The 22,708-nt window shown below is 40.8% G+C and overlaps 1 protein-coding gene across 1 annotated transcript in view; it reads left to right on the top strand.

Annotated features, from left to right (window-relative positions):
• The first annotated feature begins 2,046 nt into the window (after nucleotides 1-2,046).
• Nucleotides 2,047-22,708, top strand: part of Spz3 (Spaetzle domain-containing protein 3) — a 56,574-nt gene continuing 35,912 nt past the window's right edge. Inside the window, exon 1 of the mRNA XM_076830304.1 lies at nucleotides 2,047-2,450. The gene's annotated coding sequence lies outside the window, so the exon portion shown is untranslated. The remainder of the gene's footprint in view (nucleotides 2,451-22,708) is intronic.

The raw sequence follows: 22,708 nt of genomic DNA, 5'->3' as shown, positions 1-22,708 counted from the left end.
TCATACATCCAAAATTGGTGTTAATATCTATTATATGTTTTGAAACATTAGCGAGTTACATTGACCCCCCCCCCCCCTTCAGGTTTTAAATTGTGGGTAAACTAATAAGGTACAAGGTTGTATAGGTACAAATACTAATAATAATACTAATAATAATACGTATATTGTATATTTAAAATGAATTTGATGATTTTTTTTAATTTAAGCCTAACTCTTCTTTGAAGTTTAGTTTCTTTTTTTTATGGACTTAAGAATAAAAATAATTGTCATTGGAAATCGAGTTTCTTTAGCCTACTACATAGTATTTAGAGTGCAAAGTTTACAACCTCTAAATAGTACTCAATGTTGCTAAAATTTGTCACATATTATTTTTATATCAATAGGAATCAGGGGCATGCGGAAAGAAAAAAAAATGTATTATTTTAGTTTCAACCCTATAAAATGAAACACCCTACGTGTCATCCTAGAGTAATGTTTTAAGCCATGTTTAAAAAATAGTTGTACAATTTCGGAGTTTTGTTCTGAATTATTAATTCTTCTCGATTAAAATAAAAGAAAATGAACCTAATGCTGCTGATAGTTTTCGAGATAGAAATTCATAAGTACAGCATCTTTTCACGAACATAGGCAGAAATCGCATAATTCAAAATTCTATATTTTGTAACAAAGTTCAAAACCCGTTAAACAATGACTCAAACCTTTCCATCATTTCACGTGATGCACATAATACATATTGCATTCTGATCAAAGTCTCTAAAAATGTGATCGATTTGGCGTGGAGTGACTTGTAGATGATGTCGCAAAAAAGTGCAAGTTCATATTTTGCATATACATTTCTTACACTATAGACTATCAAATAATATAAGTTTCAAGGATGCCCGTCCATTCCAAAAAGTGTAACATGCGATTAATTACGCCCATCACATAATTTCTTATATTCTTGTTATTTATAACTTTTTATGTATTCCAATAACATCGAATGAATGCATTATTTCATCTTATGGATAAATGAAAACATTTTCAATATCAGAAGTGTGAATTTATACAAGTTATTAACCTCCTAGGTTCCGCGCGCTCAAGACCTTTTTCTCTCATAAAAACACTACCTCTGTTAATTTTTCTGAACATGATGCGGTAATTAATTTGAAATAACGCAATCGAATCAGACAGTACTGTTAAACAAAACATAATATTATTTTTTATTGTTTCAAACTCATCAAAATTTTGACCTCGAAATCAGATTCTGCGACCCCCCCCCCCCCCCCCCCCTCCAACCGAAAGACCATTTTCATAATGATAAATAGTGAAATGTGAACGCAAAGATCACGTTTTCGGGGATTCGGACCACTGTGCTCCCGAGTCATGACTTCTTTATGTACATACATTATGTTTACTCGCTTTACGTGATAAAACATAACCTATATTCGTTCTTGTTGTTCAATGATACTGTAGTTAAAATTTCGTGATTTTTGTAAGCATACAAACAAACGCTGTAGCTTTATTATAACAGTATACCAGTAGGAAGTATGATAGTATGATAATAAGGCAGTCCTTATTATTATTATAATTATTATTTTGACATATCGATCAAGCCCGTGTGCAATTTTCCACTCGTAAATCATTATGGGCCAAACAAAAGAAATCCATAATTTTATTAACTCCTGCAAATATTAATCTATTACTTCTGCTCTTTGAAACATCCTACGAGTATGTACAATACATACATACCTACTTCTAAAGATTTTGCGCATTAAATTTGACTTTTATAACTGAATACCGATAAAGAAAAAAATAAAAAATATCACGAATCTTCTATTAAAATGATCGAACCCAATATTGAAATTTTTTCTCTTTAAGTACAAAATAGTTTCAACGATTCTGGGGGACAAAAAACGTAACGCAACGATTGGAATTGGAGGTAGTAGGGAGAGAGAGGAGTGGGACATCGAGGAGCGAAAAGTGAGAGAGGACTTGCAGGCCGCGCTACTCTTCATGATCGGGGGACACCTCTCCTTTATCCCCGTTCTGTTCAGCCGGCTAAAAGTTAAAACGCTTCTCTTTCAGTCGTGTCTCGTTAACGTAGCGTTTCGGGTGGTGCGACGTACGCGAGCCTCCAGCAATTTCAACGAGCCACTCATATTTCGCGGAAGCACGTGCATCGTCCTTTGCGAATGCGTTCTTGCGGATCTCTTCCTTTCCGATCCCATCGCGAAGCGAGGTGTTTCATTTCTTCCTCTCTTGTACGTTTCACTTCTTCCTCTTATACGCTCCGTTCCTCCAGGCGGTTCGGTTCTTCCTATTGCACGCTTCCAACTGTTACTTTTCGCCCGTACGTCGTTGAATCATCGAAAGTGAAAGCGAGAAAAGAGATTTTTGTTTCGGTGTGCCATGTTGATCGTGCTTCCGCTGAATTCGTCGACCTTTCGTGACTAAATGGATCGTTAAATCAGGTGAGCTTGTAACTGTATACTGTAATTTACTAAGTTGATGCAGAAGGATTGTCGCCTAATCTAAATTAAATTACGAAGTTCCATTGAATAACGATCGCCTGTATGTAACTCGATGTAGGTAAACGGAGATTATTGAAAACCGACCCCTCTTATAGATTTCAAGGGGGTGAATTTGGGATACTTCCTCATCCACCTTACCCTTCTGTTCTTTTGCCCTCTGATTTCCATTTAGTTAAACATTTCGATCAGTTTTTACAGGGTCATTGGAAATACTGTTCGAGACATCGTAACTTTTGGAAATCTTGAATTCTATGAAAAAACGGATTAAGTAATTGAGTTCTAGGTAGTAAATGTGTATCGAAGCTAATGAAAATTATTTGACAAATACGACAAACCTTTTTCGTTCATCTAGTGCGATATTTGTATGTAGGTGATCAGTTTGATTTTAACATTCTTTTGAAATACTTAACTAAATAATAATAATAATAATAATAATAATAATAATAATAATAATCTACTAATAATCGTAACCTGCGTAATAACCGAACTAATTGTAAGTAATAATCGTAACCCTGACATAACGATCGCTAAACATATTTACGAGGAAAAGTGACACGTCACAGTTGCAGTATATGTAGCAGATTGAGATCTGGTTCGTTAAGATTTAAAAATAAGTTTCAAGTACGCCGTGAAAGACATCTATGTGGAGAATGAAAATACTGAGTACTTACCAACGCCATAAGTTACCTTTAGCCCAACTACCGAGGTTAAATATGTAGATGCATACTTTAACCTGCAAATAGATTTCACTTCGAACCAGTGAACTGCAGTGCAGATCGCACTCAAACTAATCGACAAATTGATGGCTTAACGATACTCTCTACTAATTATTGTAATTACAAGACTGTTAACTTAGAAGAGCAGTTATCCAGTAATTTTCTTTGCGTCAGCCAACAATTTGGTAAATCTCAAAATATGTAATATACCAATATAAAAGGGAAACTAAACTTATTTGTCGTTGATAGTGGGTAGGACGGAAGGAACTCGGTTCGTTTTCGGTGAAAGTGCGCTTTGCATACTCGAATTCCAAGAAAGTAATTCGGTGGGAGAAAGTGACGGGTGGCCCAACATGTACGCGTAGAAATGAATTTTATCGGTTCGCGGGTAGATCACAATCATCGTCACTTTAGTATTACATGGATATCTTTTAGGGACACGTGGTATATGCGCGCGAATTTGTTATTCTCACTTGAACGACTGTGTCCACGCGAACACCGACGCATCTGCATAATTTCGTTTTATGAAGACATTAGCCATTACTGCCTCTCGTTGAAAGTGCGCATATTTTTGAACGACACTGCAAACACCTATACATAACAGATTTAATATCGTCTGGTGTGTACTTCCATGACAGTGATAGTTGTCACTTACAATGGGAGTGCACAAAATTTGGCATGTATGTAGTAGTTAGTTCATGCCACTTAGATATAGTAACCTGTTAAATGCATAGGGTGCATTATTCAAACTTCTGTCAAAAAAATCAGTTCAAAGTGTTATCTTTACAGGACTATGAATATGGATCCATGTGCAAGAACGAGGTCGATTTAAGTACCCAGTTTTAAAAATAATTAACAAATTTTAAATAATTAAAAATCAATTGAAAGGTGTACCTACGTAATCCTGCAATTACTGGAATTGATTACAGGTAACCTACTGCTGTAACTTAATTACAATGTACATATACCTACAATATCGAGGGTCTGGAAAAGGAAAGTGTTGAAACTTGATTTTTTGACAAATTTTGCGTAGTGCCCCTTGAGCCTTTCATATATTATCATACAAGTAGTGCACTATATGCAAAATTCCAAATCGGTGATCCAAACCTCGAGCAGTCCCCTTGTGAGATTCCTGTAAAATATTCTTTAATGTTATTAATGACTATTTCATGCCTGTTGAGTGTCTCAGTACTAAAATATAATTGTTTCATCACACCCTGGAGCACGATATTATTGTTATTTGCGAATATTTCAATTCAACAATTAATGTTATTCCAATGCGCCTCTTATTTCGAATGATTTTAGATATTCGGCATTGGTCGTAAAATAAATTTCAAGAAAACGTATACCTACTTTCAGAAAGCCATTTCTTGAGTCACAATTACGTTAATAAATAAATGGTTGTTAGAAACAAATAAAATAATAGAATTCATACGTCTGGTATGATTTGGACACTTCATAAACGTGCTAATATTGTTTTGTTTCGGTATTCGTTTTGCACAAGTCAAGGATCTGCCCTTTATAAATCATACATTTATGGAGTAGGTTCGTGTCTTTCTACAATAATAGTTTAATTTACTCCGAAGCTTCCTTTACGAACAGTTGGTAATTTTTGGAGTCGATTAGTATCTACTCTTACGTATACTCCATCTAGTGTCATTCATCAATCCTGACCCGTCTATCGTACTTTTATATTCTTCTATTTCCATTAACTTGGCGTCTATCGTAATAAGATATTTATTTCTATTGTTCGTTGAATTAATTGCGAGCTGATTTGTGAGTGTAATACCCATATTACGTTCAGAGACTGTCTGTTGACAATTTGACTAGGGCTGGTATGGAATTCCTACTCGTAGTGGAGGGGAAACACGAAACGCATGCGCGTGATGTCGCCGTGAAGTCAAACCAATCGACGTCAAGGTTGGTTCCCCCTCCACTACGAGTAGGAATTCCATATCAGCCCTGATTTTTACCTTTTCGGGTGTCTAGAATAGAGGTGTGACTATTGATTATCGATATATAATCGATATCTTATTGATACTCAACCCGACGGCAGACGTGCGCGTGTACTCAGTACACGGAGGTTACTTTTTGGCTGAAAAAACCGTTTTACCGTGATGGTCAGGTACATCCGTTAAAACTGCAACCTACGCGCGCGCGAACAGACGAAATGGCAACACCGCCTCACGGACGCATTCCACTACAACCATTCACTGGCCCGGCGTTCGGAGGGTTGCTGGCGACCGCTGGACAGCGGTGATGCCCGAGCTTCGAAAATTTTAGGATGGTATCTTTCAAATTAACGTCGCAAAGGGCTATTTTAAATTTCCCGGCCCGGATTGAAGAATTTATGGCCTTTTATGCATACCTTTTGAACTATAAAAGATATCGGAATGCAATTTGCGCTAAAAAATGAGGAAAAATTATTCCCTCATGATGTTGGAGAATTTAAAATATTTTACGTTTACTTAATTTTTCTTTTATCAATTGTTTAACCATAATTGATGCGAAAAGCTTTTGCAAACTGTTTATTTGATACTGTATTTAATGCTGCTTTTAAAATTCGTGGTGTTGATAAATAATAGGCTAGTTGTTTCTGCATCATTATTTTCATAAATTGAGAAATTAAATTTTTATTCAATTATGTGTTAGTTCTGCAAATCTTAATGCAATGCATGCATAGATCGGACGTAACGAGTAACTAATAGAACCTGTCTTTGATTGTAGCGGTGTTTGATTTTTTCTCTACAATTTTTGTGTCTGAATGTTTTTACCTTTTAGCTACTCAACGGCACGTCTATATCGGCTTCCGTTAATGTCGATTTTTGGAACGATGCGTCATTATTCTAGCTTTTACACGCAGGTGGCAAAAAATCTCTCCGTACAGGTGTATAGCGCCGCGGTCAACCCTCTCGTAGCTAAAAATTTTTAAATTAAGATGGGTACGAAACCCCAGACGACATTGTTTTCAAACCTCATTACAGTGATCTAGGGCGCGAGTGGTAAACCGATCATAAAAGCGGAGCGCGCGGCTTGCTTACCTGGGCCGGGAAATTTCGCACAGCTCTTTGCGACGTTAATTTGAAAGAGACCATCCTAAAATTTTCGAAGCTCTGGCATCACTGCTGTACAGCGGTCGCTGACAGCCCTCCGAACGCCGGGCCGGTGAATGGTTGTAGTGAAATGCGTCCGTGAGGCGATGTTGCCATTTTGTCCGTTCGCGCGCGCGTAGGTTGCAGTTTTAACGGATGACCCTGTATTGTACCCAGCACCCCTATGTATTCTTCCAGCGGACATTTTTGCATCATGCTACATACTTGTCAGGTTCAAATTCAGTTTGGAAGTGTCTCTGATTGAATGAAAACGAAAGTATGCCTCGTATCCTGCCAGCGAGCGCGCCCGTGTACTCACAAGTTTCCCAGGTGTCCGCCTCCAATTGCTTTGGTTTTTGGATATGTTTTAGAGGACAGAAAAATAAGAAAAAGGTGTTTTTTATTTTGGCCTGTTTGCATGTTTACGGGGTAAAACCACCCCTCAAAGTTATAAGAAGAGGTACAAAAGTAACTGACGACAAGAATATCATGCACGTAACAAGTTATGATGCAAACGAAATTTATATCATGTTTTATTCAATACAATGTTATAAAAGCCACATTCGGCTTAAAGCATTAAATAAATATATATACAATGTAATAATATACTTTAACAATAGGAACTTACTCAATTTTAAAACTAGAAAAATGATAATGTCAATAAACAACTTACAGAAATCACATAAAAAATGAGAAATCTTCTTGCTGCAGCTCCATGTCTGTAACTTCTTCAAGTTCCGTACCTATCTTCAGTAATTACTATTAATTTCGTAACTTGTTCTGGGATATTTTCTTTCTTCTTTTTTTTTGGAATTCCGTATTTTGTGACCAGATAAGGATCGGACGATGCCAGTAGGCGGTAAAAAAGATCCTTATTTACCTGTAATAACGATTTCTTCTGTGTATGGTCCTCTTGATACTGCCATATATTTTTATTTCGGAATTCTAAGGCCTCCTCTGAATACTCGCCTATTGGCAGAGTAAAATTGTCCACTATTTGTGACCCGTGGATTAAAATTTTATATACACTAACTGGCATATAATACCAACTTATAATGTTTCACGTATAGTTCGGCAGTCTCTCGGCAATAGTCGTGAAATAGTATTTTATTTATTGGATAAGAACTATTAATAGCTTTTAGTATTGTAGAGAACCGAGAACATTCTTCATTAACTCCAGTGATATCTGCTGTTAAATGAGAATTGTTAAATATACGTCCAGCAGTATTACCGTCATTTGTATTTCCATAGGATTGTTTTACACAGTCAACTTTCAATCCCATGTGAGTCCAAAACTTTACCTGCACCATTCTTTTGCGCTTTACTAATAATTCATTGTTCCCACTTTTTTTTTTGTTGCAGTCCACGAACAAATATCTAGTCTGTAAAAAGTATGTAAAATACATTCCAAAAACCGGATGTAGCAATGCAGATAATCCAAATTGTAAATATTGTTCACAAATTTCTGAATTATACTTATCCAATTTGTTCATAGTTTTTGGGGTTGCATTGCATAAATAGCAATTCTGAGTGCTCGTGTCGGTCATAGCACTACAGACTTTACCGTCCACCATGGTTAAATACAACTTATAATTTACTGAAACGTCACCAACTTTAAATTGAGTCATTCGCGCAATTTGCTCTTCCGCGTTCATTTTTTCAGCTATAATAACTTCATTAGTTTCGTGCTTCCACTGAAGCCGGATAGGCCGGCAAAAACGTGTACTGGATGGCCGAGGATTCTTCCAAATAACTTCTTCACTAGTATTCTCATTTAATTCCGGTGGTACCAGGGAGCACTGGAAGAGGCACTTGTCAGTTTCCTCTTCGCTAAGTCCCTGTTGCTTCCACCCCGAATGTCCCGAGCTTCCATCGAATCCATATTTTACAGTTAATGTGTAAGATTGCCCTTGTAATCCTTAGAAACATTGCAACCTTATTTCGCATAATTCCTCATTTATGTGAATTCCTTCTTCTAGAAAGTTTCCTTGCGTGTTTTAGATAACGTGTACTCAGAACGATACAAGTTATGTCCGTGTTTAAGCGCACGATTTCTTAATTTTCTGTATGTAGACCTGCTCAAACCTTCAAACATAATCATGACCAAGGCTTCTTCAACAGGCATGGAACTTCGATCCGGGCTTCTCTCTCGCCATTTCTTCAATATTGTTGAGCCGGGGCATTTCCATCGCAGGATACCTCGACGCAAAGGAGTAGAATAACTGATTAGACGGGAGCACACACGACTGAACTATATTGTTACACAGAGCAATAGTTTACAAACGTACGATTCGCACTCCGAACGCAATGGCGTTCGGTACAAGATCGTCTTGTTGTCGGCCTCCCGATCGTCCTCTTGAAGGGGGCCGACCTTCTTCTATCTTCAGCTACGAGCACCAGCAGGCTATGCACGGGTCTATACACGGTGCTCGCAACACTGTTCCCCCCTCCGGAAGAGCGGTCGTCCCGGCCGCATAGGATCCTCTTCGGAATCTTCGTACCCCTGTCTTAAGAAGTGGTCGTGCTGCCCCGTGGCTTCATCAGACATCCGCCTCGGCATTTGCCTTCTCGCTCAGGGGAAAACCACGGAAAAACCCTGAGCAAGGCGTGGGTACAGCGGGTCTTCTCAGATGCTCCAACTTCTGGTCCCACGACGTCCCTGGAACTCTGCAGCTTCACGTCCCACGACGTCTCGGGAACTCTGCAGTTCTTAGTCCCACGACGAAATCCACGGAGAGCTCCGAGGCCAGCAGCCAGGTACGGGTACCGCGAGGCTTCTAATTCTCCCTCGACGAGTCGCCTCTGCTCCTTGTCCCGCGCACACAACGGCTCCTTGCGTATCGCACGCAACAGCTCCTTGCGTTTCTTTGGGATCCGTGGCTATACGGATCCCACTTCTGACACAAATGTAGCGCCGGGGCGTTTCCACCGCCGCCACCCCGACGCAAAGGAGTAGAATAATTGATTTGACGGGCGCACACACGACAGAACTATATTGTTACACAGAGCAATAGTTTACAAAGGTACGATTCGCACGTCCGAACGCAATGGCGTTCGGTACAAGACCGTCTTGTTGTCGGCCTCCCGATCGTCCTCTTGAAGGGGGCCGACCTTCTTCTATCTTCAGCTACGAGCACCAGCAGGCTATGCACGGGTCTATACACGGTGCTCGCAACACTGTTCCCCCCTCCGGAAGAGCGGTCGTCCCGGCCGCATAGGATCCTCTTCGGAATCTTCGTACCCCTGTCTTAAGAAGTGGTCGTGCTGCCCCGTGGCTTCTTCAGACATCCGCCTCGGCATTTGCCTTCTCGCTCAGGGGAAAACCACGGAAAAACCCTGAGCAAGGCGTGGGTACAGCGGGTCTTCTCAGATGCTCCGACTTCTGGTCCCACGACGTCCCTGGAACTCTGCAGTTCTTGGTCCCACGACGAAATCCACGGAGAGCTCCAAGGCCAGCAGCCAGGTACGGGTACCGCGAGGCTTCTAATTCTCCCTCGACGAGTCGCTTCTGCTCCTTGTCCCGCGCACACAACGGCTCCTTGCGTATCGCACGCAACAGCTCCTTGCGTTTCTTTGGGATCCGTGGCTATACGGATCCCACTTCTGACACAAATGTTGCGCCGGGGCGTTTCCACCGCACGCCACCCCGACACAAAGGAGTAGACTAATTGATTTGACGGGCGCACACACGACAGAACTATATTGTTACACAGAGCAATAGTTTACAAAGGTACGATTCGCACGTCCGAACGCAATGGCGTTCGGTACAAGACCGTCTTGTTGTCGGCCTCCCGATCGTCCTCTTGAAGGGGGCCGACCTTCTTCTATCTTCAGCTACGAGCACCAGCAGGCTATGCACGGGCCTATACCCGGTGCTCGCAACAATATTTTCTGACCACGTGTCGGAGTTGTTGTCGTGATCTCTTTCAGAATTTCCGCCGCTGCCACGTCTCCTTCTTTGCGCAGACTAATAGTTGTTGCGTATGTTAATTCCGCAGTAGATGTACTTGCTTCAAGCTCAGCAATCTTCTTCCTTTTCGATCGATCCCCAGATCTGTCGAATGTCTTTTTCGGTCTGCCTACTGCACGATTGGTTGAAGACCCGGCGCACAACTCATCCAGTATTGTGAAATCTTCGTTTAACCACGCTTCATACGTTAAACAAAATCGACTTTCAATGCGGTAACAGTTTCTCCACCGTTTCTTATACTTCCAGAGAAAATGTCTCTCTAAGTCTCTCTAAATGTTTCTTTTTCCTTATTGTTAACTGGTATATGGAACGTATCGATAACAAAATCAGTTAGTGTTTTCACGTTACCATGGAACTCACTATATTTTTTATGTAAAATTTTTCGAGTAACCATTCTCACTATTTTTCACTATGAAATTAAACGCGAACTGATTGCGAATTGGTTGCACGGGTCAAAACAATACGTATTGCTCGTTTGAGCTCTCGGTGATTTCTGATTTCACATCCATTAGTTTGAAGGCAAGTTTACTCGGGGGTGTAAAGGTGGGGATAGAAAACTATTGTTATTGGCTAAGGGATGAAAAGGGACAGAAGAAATGGTAGAGAAGGGATTCAAGGGTGTTTCCTTCAATAACGGGCAATCGCATTTTCTCTTTTTTTTTTAACTATGAATGTATGTGAAACCATAAACTCCCAAGTAGCGCCGAGAAGGGTGCGAGTACCCGATATTAAAACAGGTAGTATGGAATACTCTACCTGGAGTGCGCAATGCCTTATTGTACAGAAAATTAGACAAATGACTTTATAGCCATGTTTTGACAACTGCAGAATGGTTCATCAATGGTTCATAGCAAATAGTATGTCATTAAGTACTTAGGGGGACATTCTACAGTCTCGGCCGAAAATTCGGCCACTTTTCAGTGATGGTTTTTACAATGAAATAAACTCTTAACTATTTCAAACTGTTAGGGGTATATTATACCACTCTTGAAATACAAGAGAAAATCTTTGTTGTTTCTTTAATTCATTTGTTTACATAAATATTTTACAGTGAAGTTGGCGTCTTTAGAATTGCTGGCGATTGAAATTTCGGGCGACTGGAGCACTTGAAATAAAAAACCAAACATATTTTTAATTTGCAAGAGTATGGTTATCGGGTATCCTGTGAAAAAAAAACAATTTTCGACAAAAATTACTAAAATGGTGATCGATCAGAGTAGGAAGTACCGAAAATGGCATTTCTTTCTTATTTAATCGATATAAAAAAATGGAAAAATATTAAAAAGTTAACATATTCGCGGTAAACCGGATAGCCATACTCCTGCAAATTAAACAATGTTTGGTTTTTTATTTCAAGTGCTCCAGTCGCCCGAAATTTCAACCGCCAGCAATTCTAAAGAAGCCAACTTCACTGTAAAATATTTATGTAAACAAATAAATTAAAGAAACAACAAAGATTTTCTCTTGTATTTCAGGAGTGGTAGAATATACCTCTAAAAGTTTGAAAACATTAAGTGTTAATTTCATTATAAAAACTTTCAGCCGAGACTGTAGAATGCCCTTAACGTCCGAATGGTCAACAGCTGATTAACAAGGGAAGTTAGAGAACCCGGAAATTCAGAAAATTATGAAACATGGTGTACAAGTAGAGTAATTCATCCGTAACACAACTATATTTTTTGTTGGTGCCACCGTACGGTTTTAGGGGGTGAAATTACCACTTGAAAAAAAAAACAGAATTTCATTTCCGAGGAATAAATAATATGCAGAAATACCACTGGATAACCTCTTTTGACACATATAAATAGTTTATGAGTTATGTTTTTTTTGTAAACAAATAAAACCTTAATTTTTACCACAGTTTAGTTTACAACAAAAATAGCAATATATTTGAAATCAGCAGGTCGAAATACGTAGGAATAGGGCATAAAATAATTTATTCACAATTTTTCCCTATAAACACGCTACTGTGCGCCGGCGCGCCACGCAAAAGTACGTGAACACGGGAGTGAAGGATTCTTCCTTCGTGCAAGCCAGAAGGTTATACTCGGCACTACTTAGAGACAGTGGGTTCGGTCTCACATTTCTACGTCGACTCCACATGTTTTTTCCACGATCCAGCCCAGTCTTGTATTGTGTACTACCTGTTCGATGTATATTATCGATCTGCGAAATGATCGGCAAGACACGATCGTGATATACGTTCGCGAAAAGTATACGAATTCCTCGATATACCTGGATTATGGAGGATATCATAAATGCTGTTACTGTAGGGCACACTGAAACATCTGCTTTGACGGAGCTACATTTGGTTGACCTGAAGGTGCTACAAATTTTGGAAATGGTTTATAACTGAGTTATAACGACTGTAAAATTTTACAAGGGTACATTAAAAAATGTCCAAATGTTTCCCCGGCACACAGTGGGGTATTTGGCCTCAAAAGCTGGCCAAAATTCTAGATACTTTAAAATTTGTTCAAACTTGGTATATAAGGGTTTTTGGGGTCGCTGATTTTGAATCTGATGTCAAAACTTCAAAATTCAAAATGACAGCTCCAATATAGCGTCAATAATTGCAGAAAATTGGCCAAAATTATTTTTTGTTGTTCAATGAAAAATAGAAATACTTTATTGATCTCAAAAAATATAGTTGTGTTACAATAAAACAATTCGAGATCAATCAGATGATGATGTCCACGGCTCCTCGTCGGAAGACACCTCAGCTACGTCCTCTTCATCATGGGAACATGAATCTTGCGTGTCCAAGAGCCTGTCCGAGTCACCAAAAAGCATTTCTATGGTTTCTTTGAGGAAGGCATTACTTTTTTTCGTGGTATAGGTCTCATACCTGCTAACACGGGATCTGAGCTAAGCAGTAATCTATTGAGTACGTCGAAATTACAACATTTCCTCGAAAACTTCCTCGCGTAATTTTGTCTCAATAAACGGAAGTGTCTATTACGCGCTTCAGCAGCCTCCTCAGACAGTTGGCCGATTGGTAGTAAGGCCTTTTCAATAACTGTTGGACCGTGAATGAGTATCTTGTGAACAGCAGGAGTCATTGGATACCAGGGATATAATTGAATGTATAGTTTTGCGGTATCCATGGTATATGAACTAAACTTTTCTATATTAATTTTGAAACCACTAGATATTGTCTCCAAAAGTACTCTGAAGCGGTAGATTAGTTGCGAGTCAACACCTGTGATTTACGCTGCTAACTCCGAATCTATGAAGAATCTTCTGCTAGAATTTCCATCGTTTGTGTTCCCAAACCCAGGTTTAGGAACATCGACAATTAATCTCATTCTTTCTCTAAAGGCTTTTTGTATATTGAGTTTTCGTTCTTTGGCAATTGCTTTGTGACTCTCGGATCTCAGTTGCCATTTTTTGACGGGCAACTTGTACGAAAGATGTAACAAAGTTTCAAATAGTCTTATTCTCGCATGTAACACTGGTAAGCCAAATTTTAATGTTTCTGGGTTAATTTCCTTCGTTTTAGACAAGTCATTAAAATTCTTAGACGTTGCTCCACAGATGTAGCATTTTATGGCAGACGTTGTCTCTGTAGCAGCATCACAAATTTTGCCATCGATCATTGTAAATAACAGCACATGCTTAACAGTAAGGTTTCTACCTGCTACAGAAACTCTACTTTTTTGCAATGATCTAATTTTATCTTCAATGTATTGTATTTCTTTTGTGATCAGGTCAGTGGATTCTTTAATAAGTTGAATGCGAATAGGTCTGCAGTATCGTGGCGATGAAGGTGTTGGATTCTGCCAAAGAAGTTTTTTATTATCTGAACCATAAGTCAGTTGTACTGGCACACACGAGCTTTGAAATATGTTTGCGTCAGAATCCGAGACATTTTCAAATCTTTGTTTGAACTGTGCCTGTTGCGACTCATCGCATCCCCATTTATACACGAGTGTTAATGTACTCATATCTTCTTCACAATCAGTAAGCATTTCAACAACTTCTCGGAGATGTAATAAAAGTCTAGATGCGGTATGGTCTAGTAAATCCTGCAAATTGATTTCTGCAGAACTTGCTGTTACACTATATGCATCGGAATTCGGATAGCAATTTGTTTTTTCCTTCTGTAAGACAGTATAGCAAGGATAAAACTTTTTGTTGGCATTTCGTATGATTTCATACTGTCTTCTAGATAATCCAGCTTCGACAAACATAGACAAAGCTTGTACAGGTGTCATTTGTACTGGTATTTCTTCTAGGTTACTAGAATATGCCTTCCTGTATTTTGTTGCTCGTTTAGGAGATTTAATAATATCTTTTATAATACGTGAAGCATCTGTTTTTTCTTCAGCTCGCAACTTCATCTGTGTAACAAAGGTTAACTCTTCTGTATCTATAGTCCTACGAAGTTCTTCAATCTTGCGTCTTTTGCTTCCTTCACTTGAATCCTCGAATGTTTTAATTGGCCGACCGCGACCTAATGGCGTTATTACTGTAGCTAATATTTCAAACGTACCTTCTAGCCAAGTATCATTATTTTTCAAAAATATATTTTCTTTATAATGTGATTTTATCCACCTCTGCTTGATCTCAGTTTTTATGTGAGATATTTTATGCTTTAAGTTTTTTTTTATCATCTTCCGAATAATTATCGCAATTCAGTAGACAATTTTCAGCATAATCCATTTTTTGCTTAAAATCATTCTCATCACATCGTTGCACGATGTTATAAAATTGCCGTCGAGTCATAATTTTAACTCCTGATGACCCTGTAAGAAGGAAAAAACCACTTATGAATATTATAAACGAAACTCCTAAACAATTTTTATAAAATATCATTTTATTCCGAAAATTATTGTACTGTTGCATGCCACAATCCCTCCCGTATACCGTCATAAAAAAATAGAACTCGGACATTCCCAGAAATATAACAAAATCGGTCTTATTACGGGGTATTTGAAAGAAAAATGAAGTAGATTTCGAACGAATAATTGGAAACTATTAATATATACTTAAAATGTGTCGCACATACCTGCTTCTATATAATCCATTCTTCACCACTTTCCAATGTTTCGTGAAAACAAAAAATTGACTTATGGCCAGCATTTTCATTCAAATACCCTTCTGCAGCACTTATATATGAACTAAACTAATTAACTTAATGGACGCAGGATAAATATATAACACGCACTAAATATAAACTATACAAAATGAAACTTAAACTGAATAAATTGAAAGAAAAACTAGAATATAACATATAAGTACGTAAGAAATGTTTTGAATATTTTGCTGTGTAGTCTCTGGTGGCACAGTTTCGACTGAATGCAGCCAGAAAGTAGAGGACAGTCAAAGCTTTATCTACAGCATAGCATAAACATCTCATATGTCTATAATCTAAACAGTTCCTTTGAAGAGTTTCTTAGCACGGAGGCCCGGCGAACGCGACCGTATAGTGCCTCTACGAGCTATAGTGACTTAGGTGTGAGGCCTCTCAGCGGGGTCTTAACCGATATCCTGCTGGGTATGGGCCCCTAAACGTGGCCTGCTACTACCTCTTGCAGGACTGTGCTTAGGGATGACTAGGACAAAACCGGGGCCCTAAAGATTAAGTAATATAATTTCGATTTTAATAAAATAAAAAAGAAATTGAAGAAATTGATTATCAATATTAAAAGACATCAATTAAGCTTTGCTACTGGCAATTAAAATTTGTCTCGTTGTCAGCACATACTAAATAAAAATCCATTGTAGTAAGGTATATGTACTGCATTAGAACAGTTGTAATATAAATTATTTTATATTAACAACTTATTTTAAATTAAAATCACTGCATGTTTTGAAGTAATGTTGGAGACTTTGGCCTTTAGGACCCCAGGTTTGTTCTGGTCTTCCCTAAAGACAGTCCTGCAAGAGGTAGTAGGGGGTACGTTTGGCGGCCCGTACCCAGCAGGGTATCGGTTAAGACCCCACTGAGTGACCTCACACCTAAGTCACTATAACTCGTAGAGGCACTATACAGGCGTACGTGAAACGCTGGAACTCTCGATTGTCATTTCTAGCTAAATTAGCTATAAAACTACCATCCGGACGAATCCGGAACCAATTTTTTTTGCATTGTGATCACAAATCTTTATCAAATGTAATGACACCAAAAAAAGCATCCGGACGCAGCCGGAAGTATAACAAAATCGTTAATGAATTCTTATGATCGTAAAGAAAATTTACTGAACTCTCGATTATCTTCAAACGTTAATAACTATACAAATATATATGATGAAAAACTAAAACTTGTTCGAAAGTGCAGTATATACTTACCTGAAAAGCTTCCATAATGGAAGAATTCACACACTTTCCTTACAACATGTAAACATCACTAATAAGCTAACGATGTTTCAGAGGATAGTTAAGAAAGAAATGCGTGCTCTAAAATCTCCTAATTTTCGATGAAGCCCGTTGCTTCACGAGTGCACAAATGAAAAAAACAATATTGCTACATTGTTCCTCACATATTCAACTGCCACGAGCAGCAAAAATTTTACGACTTACGCGAAATTTTTTAAATCGACTTTTGGCCAGCTTTTATGGCCAAATACCCCACTGTGCGTCGGGCAACTCCTGCCCGAGAGGAATACGATTTACATAAATTACAGTACATGTGTGTTTTGTAATAAAGTGTTTCTATCGTCTCCTGAATTCAACAACTGGCATCCAGACATCTACGCTCCTACAATCCACCGGCAATACTCCTCGTGGAGAGACACAGAAAGAAAGGGGGTATAAACACAAGCTTTGATATCAAAACAAAAGCATGCGTTGACGTATTCCGTGCGAGAGAAGGTGGGCATTGGGGAGGAGGTATTGCTGTGAAGAGGGCCTCTTCAAGAGAGCAGCCGTTTGTGAGGGATGCAAATCCGATTGGTTCTGGGTTAGGTCTGGGTTAGGTTTGGGTTAGGTGCAAGTGCGAAATAAAAGTAACGGTGCGCTTATCGATACCGCAGATGTACCTACCTAAGTAGTATTTCTGACGGAAAAGTATTGTCCAGCTTTTGAGCCTGCGAACCCTGTCGTAGACCTTTGGCAGGTAGGTATCAGTTTCAACAGGCAATGCCACTCGTGGCGCCAGTAAGACCGACCCCGGTTCTTGCTATTCCAGAGGGTTTTCTTCCAGTGAAAATCAGTAATTTTGCAAGCGCAATATCTTAAAAACCAGTGGAAAGAAAGTGTATACATTAAAGCTTATTCAATTTTTCTTGGTACGCACTATCAACTCCGGTGTTAAAAAAAAATAGTTCCATTTGAAAAAACCAACTTGACCATCGTATCTTTTAAAATAATAATAAAAAAAATCGTCTCGGCTAATAAATTGGCCCTCTCGAACCATTCAATTACATATTTTTTAAAAATTTGTATCTCCAATACTTTAGGAGATATCGCGCTGTCCAGTCTTACGTGGGACACTCTGTATGAAAAGTAGAACACATAAATGAAAGATACAAAATCTATTTGCAGGACTACGCAAACTAAGTATATAATTGCAACAAATGCTAAAGTTATACTTTCTGCGCTGTACCAGCTATCTTCCAAAATAGTGATATGAAAGGATAAGATAACGACTTCCCACGAAAAATAAAAAATAGATATATACTTACTTACTTAAATAATACTTGCTGATTAGCGAATCCACGGATTATACAGCATAAACGCTAAACGGTAAATCACGAACTTGATGACACGGTACCTCAGAGGGTTAGTACAAGAGTGAGAAACCGCGTTTTTTTTTTTTAATTTGTTTGCTGAGTAGGGGGGGGGAGATCTTGCTGACTCCTCCTCCTTCCTGTGGGTCGTCCCTCTGAGCACGAGGCCCAGTTACCGACCAGGGTGAAGTAGATAAGGTATTACCGGCAGCAGGTAACGTTGGGAAGCAGTGTTAGGATGTATGTTGCGGAAAATTTGCAAAAAAACCGCAATTCTTGACGGAGCTGAAAGAAGGGTAAATTTATAGCGCCAAATAAGTGATGGGAGGTGACTGGATCGTCAGAAAAGAAAGCAGTTCCGCGCCCTGAGGCTGCAGATGACGTGAGCAGAAAGGTAGTCTGTAAGCAGGTGGAAGATATACGAAAGAAGATTTTAGAGACAGTGAGTCGGAAGGACCATGCAAGGGGACCTTAGTGTAAGGATGGTCTGAAGTAGAAAGTACGTGGTGCAGAAGCGTGCGTTGAACAGATAGAGCTATAAGCAGAATAAAGAAAATTAGCGTAAGGGGGGGGGGATAAAATGGTGAAGGGGGGAACAAAGAGGATAGGGGGGGAGAGGGGAATGGGAGGGGCAGAAGGGTAAGTTAACTGGACATTGGAAACGGAATTTTGACCTTATAGGGTATCCTATTACGGTCGTATGTGCCCGCGAGCCGGACGAGGGGATTAGGGTGGTCAGAAACTAAATAGTTTTGCATGAGAATGTCAATGATATCATGAAAGTATGGGATGTTGGTGTCCGAATGCAGTGCCCTAGTGGAATAACTAAGGGGGGAGTGCGTGATGATTTTTAATATTTTGTTTTGGAAACGTTGAGTTAGGATTCTATCGGATTTTGAAGTGGCCCACCAGACTTGGGCCCCGTATGTGAGAACAGGCCTGACGCACGATTTATAAATGAGTAGTCGGATGTTAAGTCTAAGGTGAGACCGGTGACAAATATGACGGTGAAGATGGCCGGCGACTTTAAGTGCCTTGTTGACGCGGTCTTTGATGGCAGCATCCCATAGCATTATAAAGTGAAAAATGATTCCAAGGTATTTGACCTCATTTGCCCGGGGTACTGCGTTGGCATTTATGTGTAATGTATGTCTTTGCCTGCTGGCAATAACAATCGGGTCGCGGGAAAAGATAATCGCTTCCGTTTTTTTTCGAGTTAATACGGAGTTTCCAAGTTTCAAAAAATTGAAGAACTTCGTCCAGGTAGGCTTGGAGTCGGGCGACCAGCGTCGAGAGCTGCCAGGACGACGTAAAAAGCGCGGTGTCATCCGCGTAAAGCGCGAGTTCGCAGGCACTGGTAGTGGGAATATCATTGATATAGAAGTTGAATAAAATAGGGCCAAGAATTGAGCCCTGCGGCACGCCGGCCACGACTCGATGCAGGGAAGATCTTGCTCCACCGCAGGAGACGAGCAGCTGTCTGTTAGTAAGGTAGGAAGCAATAAGCATTGTGAAACTGCGAGGGAGCCCGATGCAGTGAAGTTTGTACACAAGTGCATCGTGCCAAACTGAGTCAAACGGTTTTGACAAGTCGAGCAAAACCATCCTAACTGCCATATTCACATTTAATTCGTGAGTGACCATCTGTGCAATGCGAACGGCCTGCTGAATCGTGGAGTGTCCAGAGCGGAAGACGAACTGCCGGTCGGAAATAACGTGTCCCTCGGGAGGAACTCTGATAGGAACGAGTAAATGCATCTCTCAAAGAGCTTGCCGAAAATAGGGAGCAGGCTAATCGGCCTGTAGCTAGTCGGTAGTTCGCGCAGTTAACCAGGTTTGGGTACCGGAATGACCTTGGAAATTTTTCAGGGGTCCGGAAAATACCCATGTTTGATCGCAAATACGAAAATATAGTACACCTGGCATATGACCTTTCGTGACGCGTGCTTCAACATGAGAAATGATACTCCATCTATACCGGGGGCTTTCTTGGAAGACATCTTTTTAATATATTCCGCGATTTGAGCCGGGGAAATAGCGAAACCAGGAGTCGAAACTGGAGTACGAGGGACCGGAGAGAAAACATATTCGTTCACGGGCTGCTCCATGGGCGAGGTGAGGAGGTGGGCCTCGGAGTGAACCTTGGCAAAGGAGAAGGCCAGGATTTCAGCTTTTTCAGCCTCGGCGGTTGCAGATGATTGGCCGACGAGGAGAGGAGGTAATATTTTTGATTCCGTGGTGCCCGAGATTTTTTTAAAAGTGCCCCAGAAGGTAGGGTCGGGGCTGCTGAAGGCCCTTAGTATTCGGTCCCATTCAAGAATTCGTAGGTACGAAATTCTCTTTCGGATAGCCGCAGTGGTGTCTCGGATAACTTCTACGGATAGCTACTACCATCATTCCAAAAAGCTGGCCTCTTCTACGCTGGGCTCTGCGGTGACGGATGAGAGAGCACAGTATTTGGTCAGAAAGGAGATTTACATTCCTACTGAGATATGCAAAGTCCGGGACAGCAGAACGTTTGCGACACTCGTGAAGGAATGAGGTCAGTTCCCTTATACAGTAGTCAATTTCTCCTTTAGACTTAAAGCTGCTCATAATTTTGTGCTTTTGTGTATGATGATGGTAAGACTCCCAGTCAGTGGCCGTTTCCAGGGTGGATGGGCCACTGGAAGGTTTAGCAGTAAGAATGACTGGGCGGTGGGGCGTGTCGAAGTCATCCGTCACAACGCAGGCAAAGTCAGCGTGGTAGTTAGAGATGTAAAAGTCGATGACAAACGGTCGACAACGGCCTGACTGGTGAGTGAAGTCCTCAGGGTGAATCACCCTCTAGGGAAACTTGCTGTTGTGCTCGTGGAGTATTTTTCCAGCTTTGTTATCCGAGATATTCCCCCAGAGACGATGCTTAGCATTCGAATCTCCACCGATCACGAACGGGGAACCCAGGCGAATGAGAGAATCGAAGAGCCTTGTATCCTTAATCGCACCCGGATCAAAATTTTGGGAGTATTTAAGTTGATGAAGCACGCGTCAAACTCGAAAGCCCTGGCAGGGGTAAAGGTCGTGTAACTGATCGAGGCGTGTATAAACATGGCAACGCCACCGTTTTTAACCGGGCGGTCGGCGCGAACCACCGAGTAGCCAGGAAACGAAAAATTAACCTGAGGGGTAAACCAAATTTCGGTGATAAGAATAATACCGGGTTGCAGTCCGGCAACCGCAAGGATGAGCTCGTTTCTTTTACGCAGCAGCGATGACGCATTCCACAGCATGATCTTTGGAAGGGGCATTTGACTAGTCCAAGCAACTGAGTACAGTGCAGAAAACTTGAAACTTTTCTGCAGGCGTGCGGCAGGGCTTCAGTTTTTCTACTAACGAACGGGTTGGTTGGAGCATGTGGTCAATATCAACCAGGGAGTTCAGCTCCTTTAAGGCACCAATTAAATCCATCATGGAGTTTACTCCGTATGGGACTTGGCGGTTTTGAGTCAGCGAGGAAGGATCGTTGTGTGGGAGAGGGTAAGCGGGGGGTCTGTGAGGACCGGTGGCAAGCGCGTCAGCGTAGGAGAGGAAAGGAGAGGGAAATGACTGTGGCGGGCGAGAAGCGGAAGGACGGGGGGCTCCAAGATTTGGGAAGGAAGAAGGACCCCATTGGGCATTAAGGGCCAGCCCATTTACTGGCTTAGGATGAGAATTTCTTTTTTCAAGGTACCTTAGAAGGGCTGGACTCTGGCCGAAACTGGCTGTATGCTGACCCGTACAATTTACACACTTAGGTGGAGTATCCCGAGTCTTCTGGCAGTCAGAAGTGCGATGCGCCCCGGCGCACTTAAAACATTTTGGGGGAAGCCCGCAATTTGAAGCCGAGTGGCCGAAGGCCTGACACGAGAAGCACTGGGTATAATTTTTTTTGGAGAAAAATTTCTCCCAGTAAATCCTCGTGCTGAAGATAGCATTAACTTTGGTGACTGAAGTTGGGGAAAATTCCCGGGGGAAAGTTGACTCTGTATTTGTGAAACGGGGACGTTCTGTTCAATCCGTTACCAACAAGAGGTACACAGGATAAAGGAGTTAAGCCTTTGCTTTTTAGTTCCTCGAGGATTTCCTCGGGGGAAGCGGCAGGGAGGCCCTTAAGCACCATTGATAGGCCTCGCTCGGAGTTCATGGAGAAGGTGAAATATGGAATTTTTTCCGGAGTTGCTAGCAACAATGATGTCTCCGACGACAGTAAGGAGTAGATGGAGAGGCCAAATACGGTGAAATTGGGATTCACTGGGATCTCCGTATTTTTCCGGCTAAATAGCATGGGAAACGAATAACGGACGGAAAACGCCACCGAAAAAATAAGACGTGCGACACGCGAAAAGTGCGCGACGAGCACGAAAAACAAGCTGTTAGATAACACGTGGGATAGCACAAAGAGTCACTGTAATTCGTAAACACGACCGGTCGCGGCAGGAGACGCGAGCGAACTGACGCCAAAAACGCGCGGGAAGAATCGGCGCGAAAATGCGTGGGCAGTGGAAGGTATCCACTTCCGCACGCCGAAAAATACTGACCTGGGCAAGTCTGGCTACCAGATGGGTAACGCGACCATAGCCAGATTCACCCAGGCCCACGGGGAAAAACCCGAGAGTACCTACGCCTAACGGTGAGTCCTATCTGGAGGCATGCTGGCGACGAAGCCTTTACAACTATAGCACAAAATTGAATATAAAGTTGAGTGTTTAGAGCAGGCCTGTCCAGAGAT

Source organism: Andrena cerasifolii, chromosome 2 (genome assembly GCF_050908995.1).
Source record: "Andrena cerasifolii isolate SP2316 chromosome 2, iyAndCera1_principal, whole genome shotgun sequence".
In the NCBI taxonomy this organism is placed as follows: Eukaryota; Metazoa; Arthropoda; class Insecta; order Hymenoptera; family Andrenidae; genus Andrena; species Andrena cerasifolii.
This window is presented reverse-complemented; position numbering and strand designations above follow the sequence as displayed.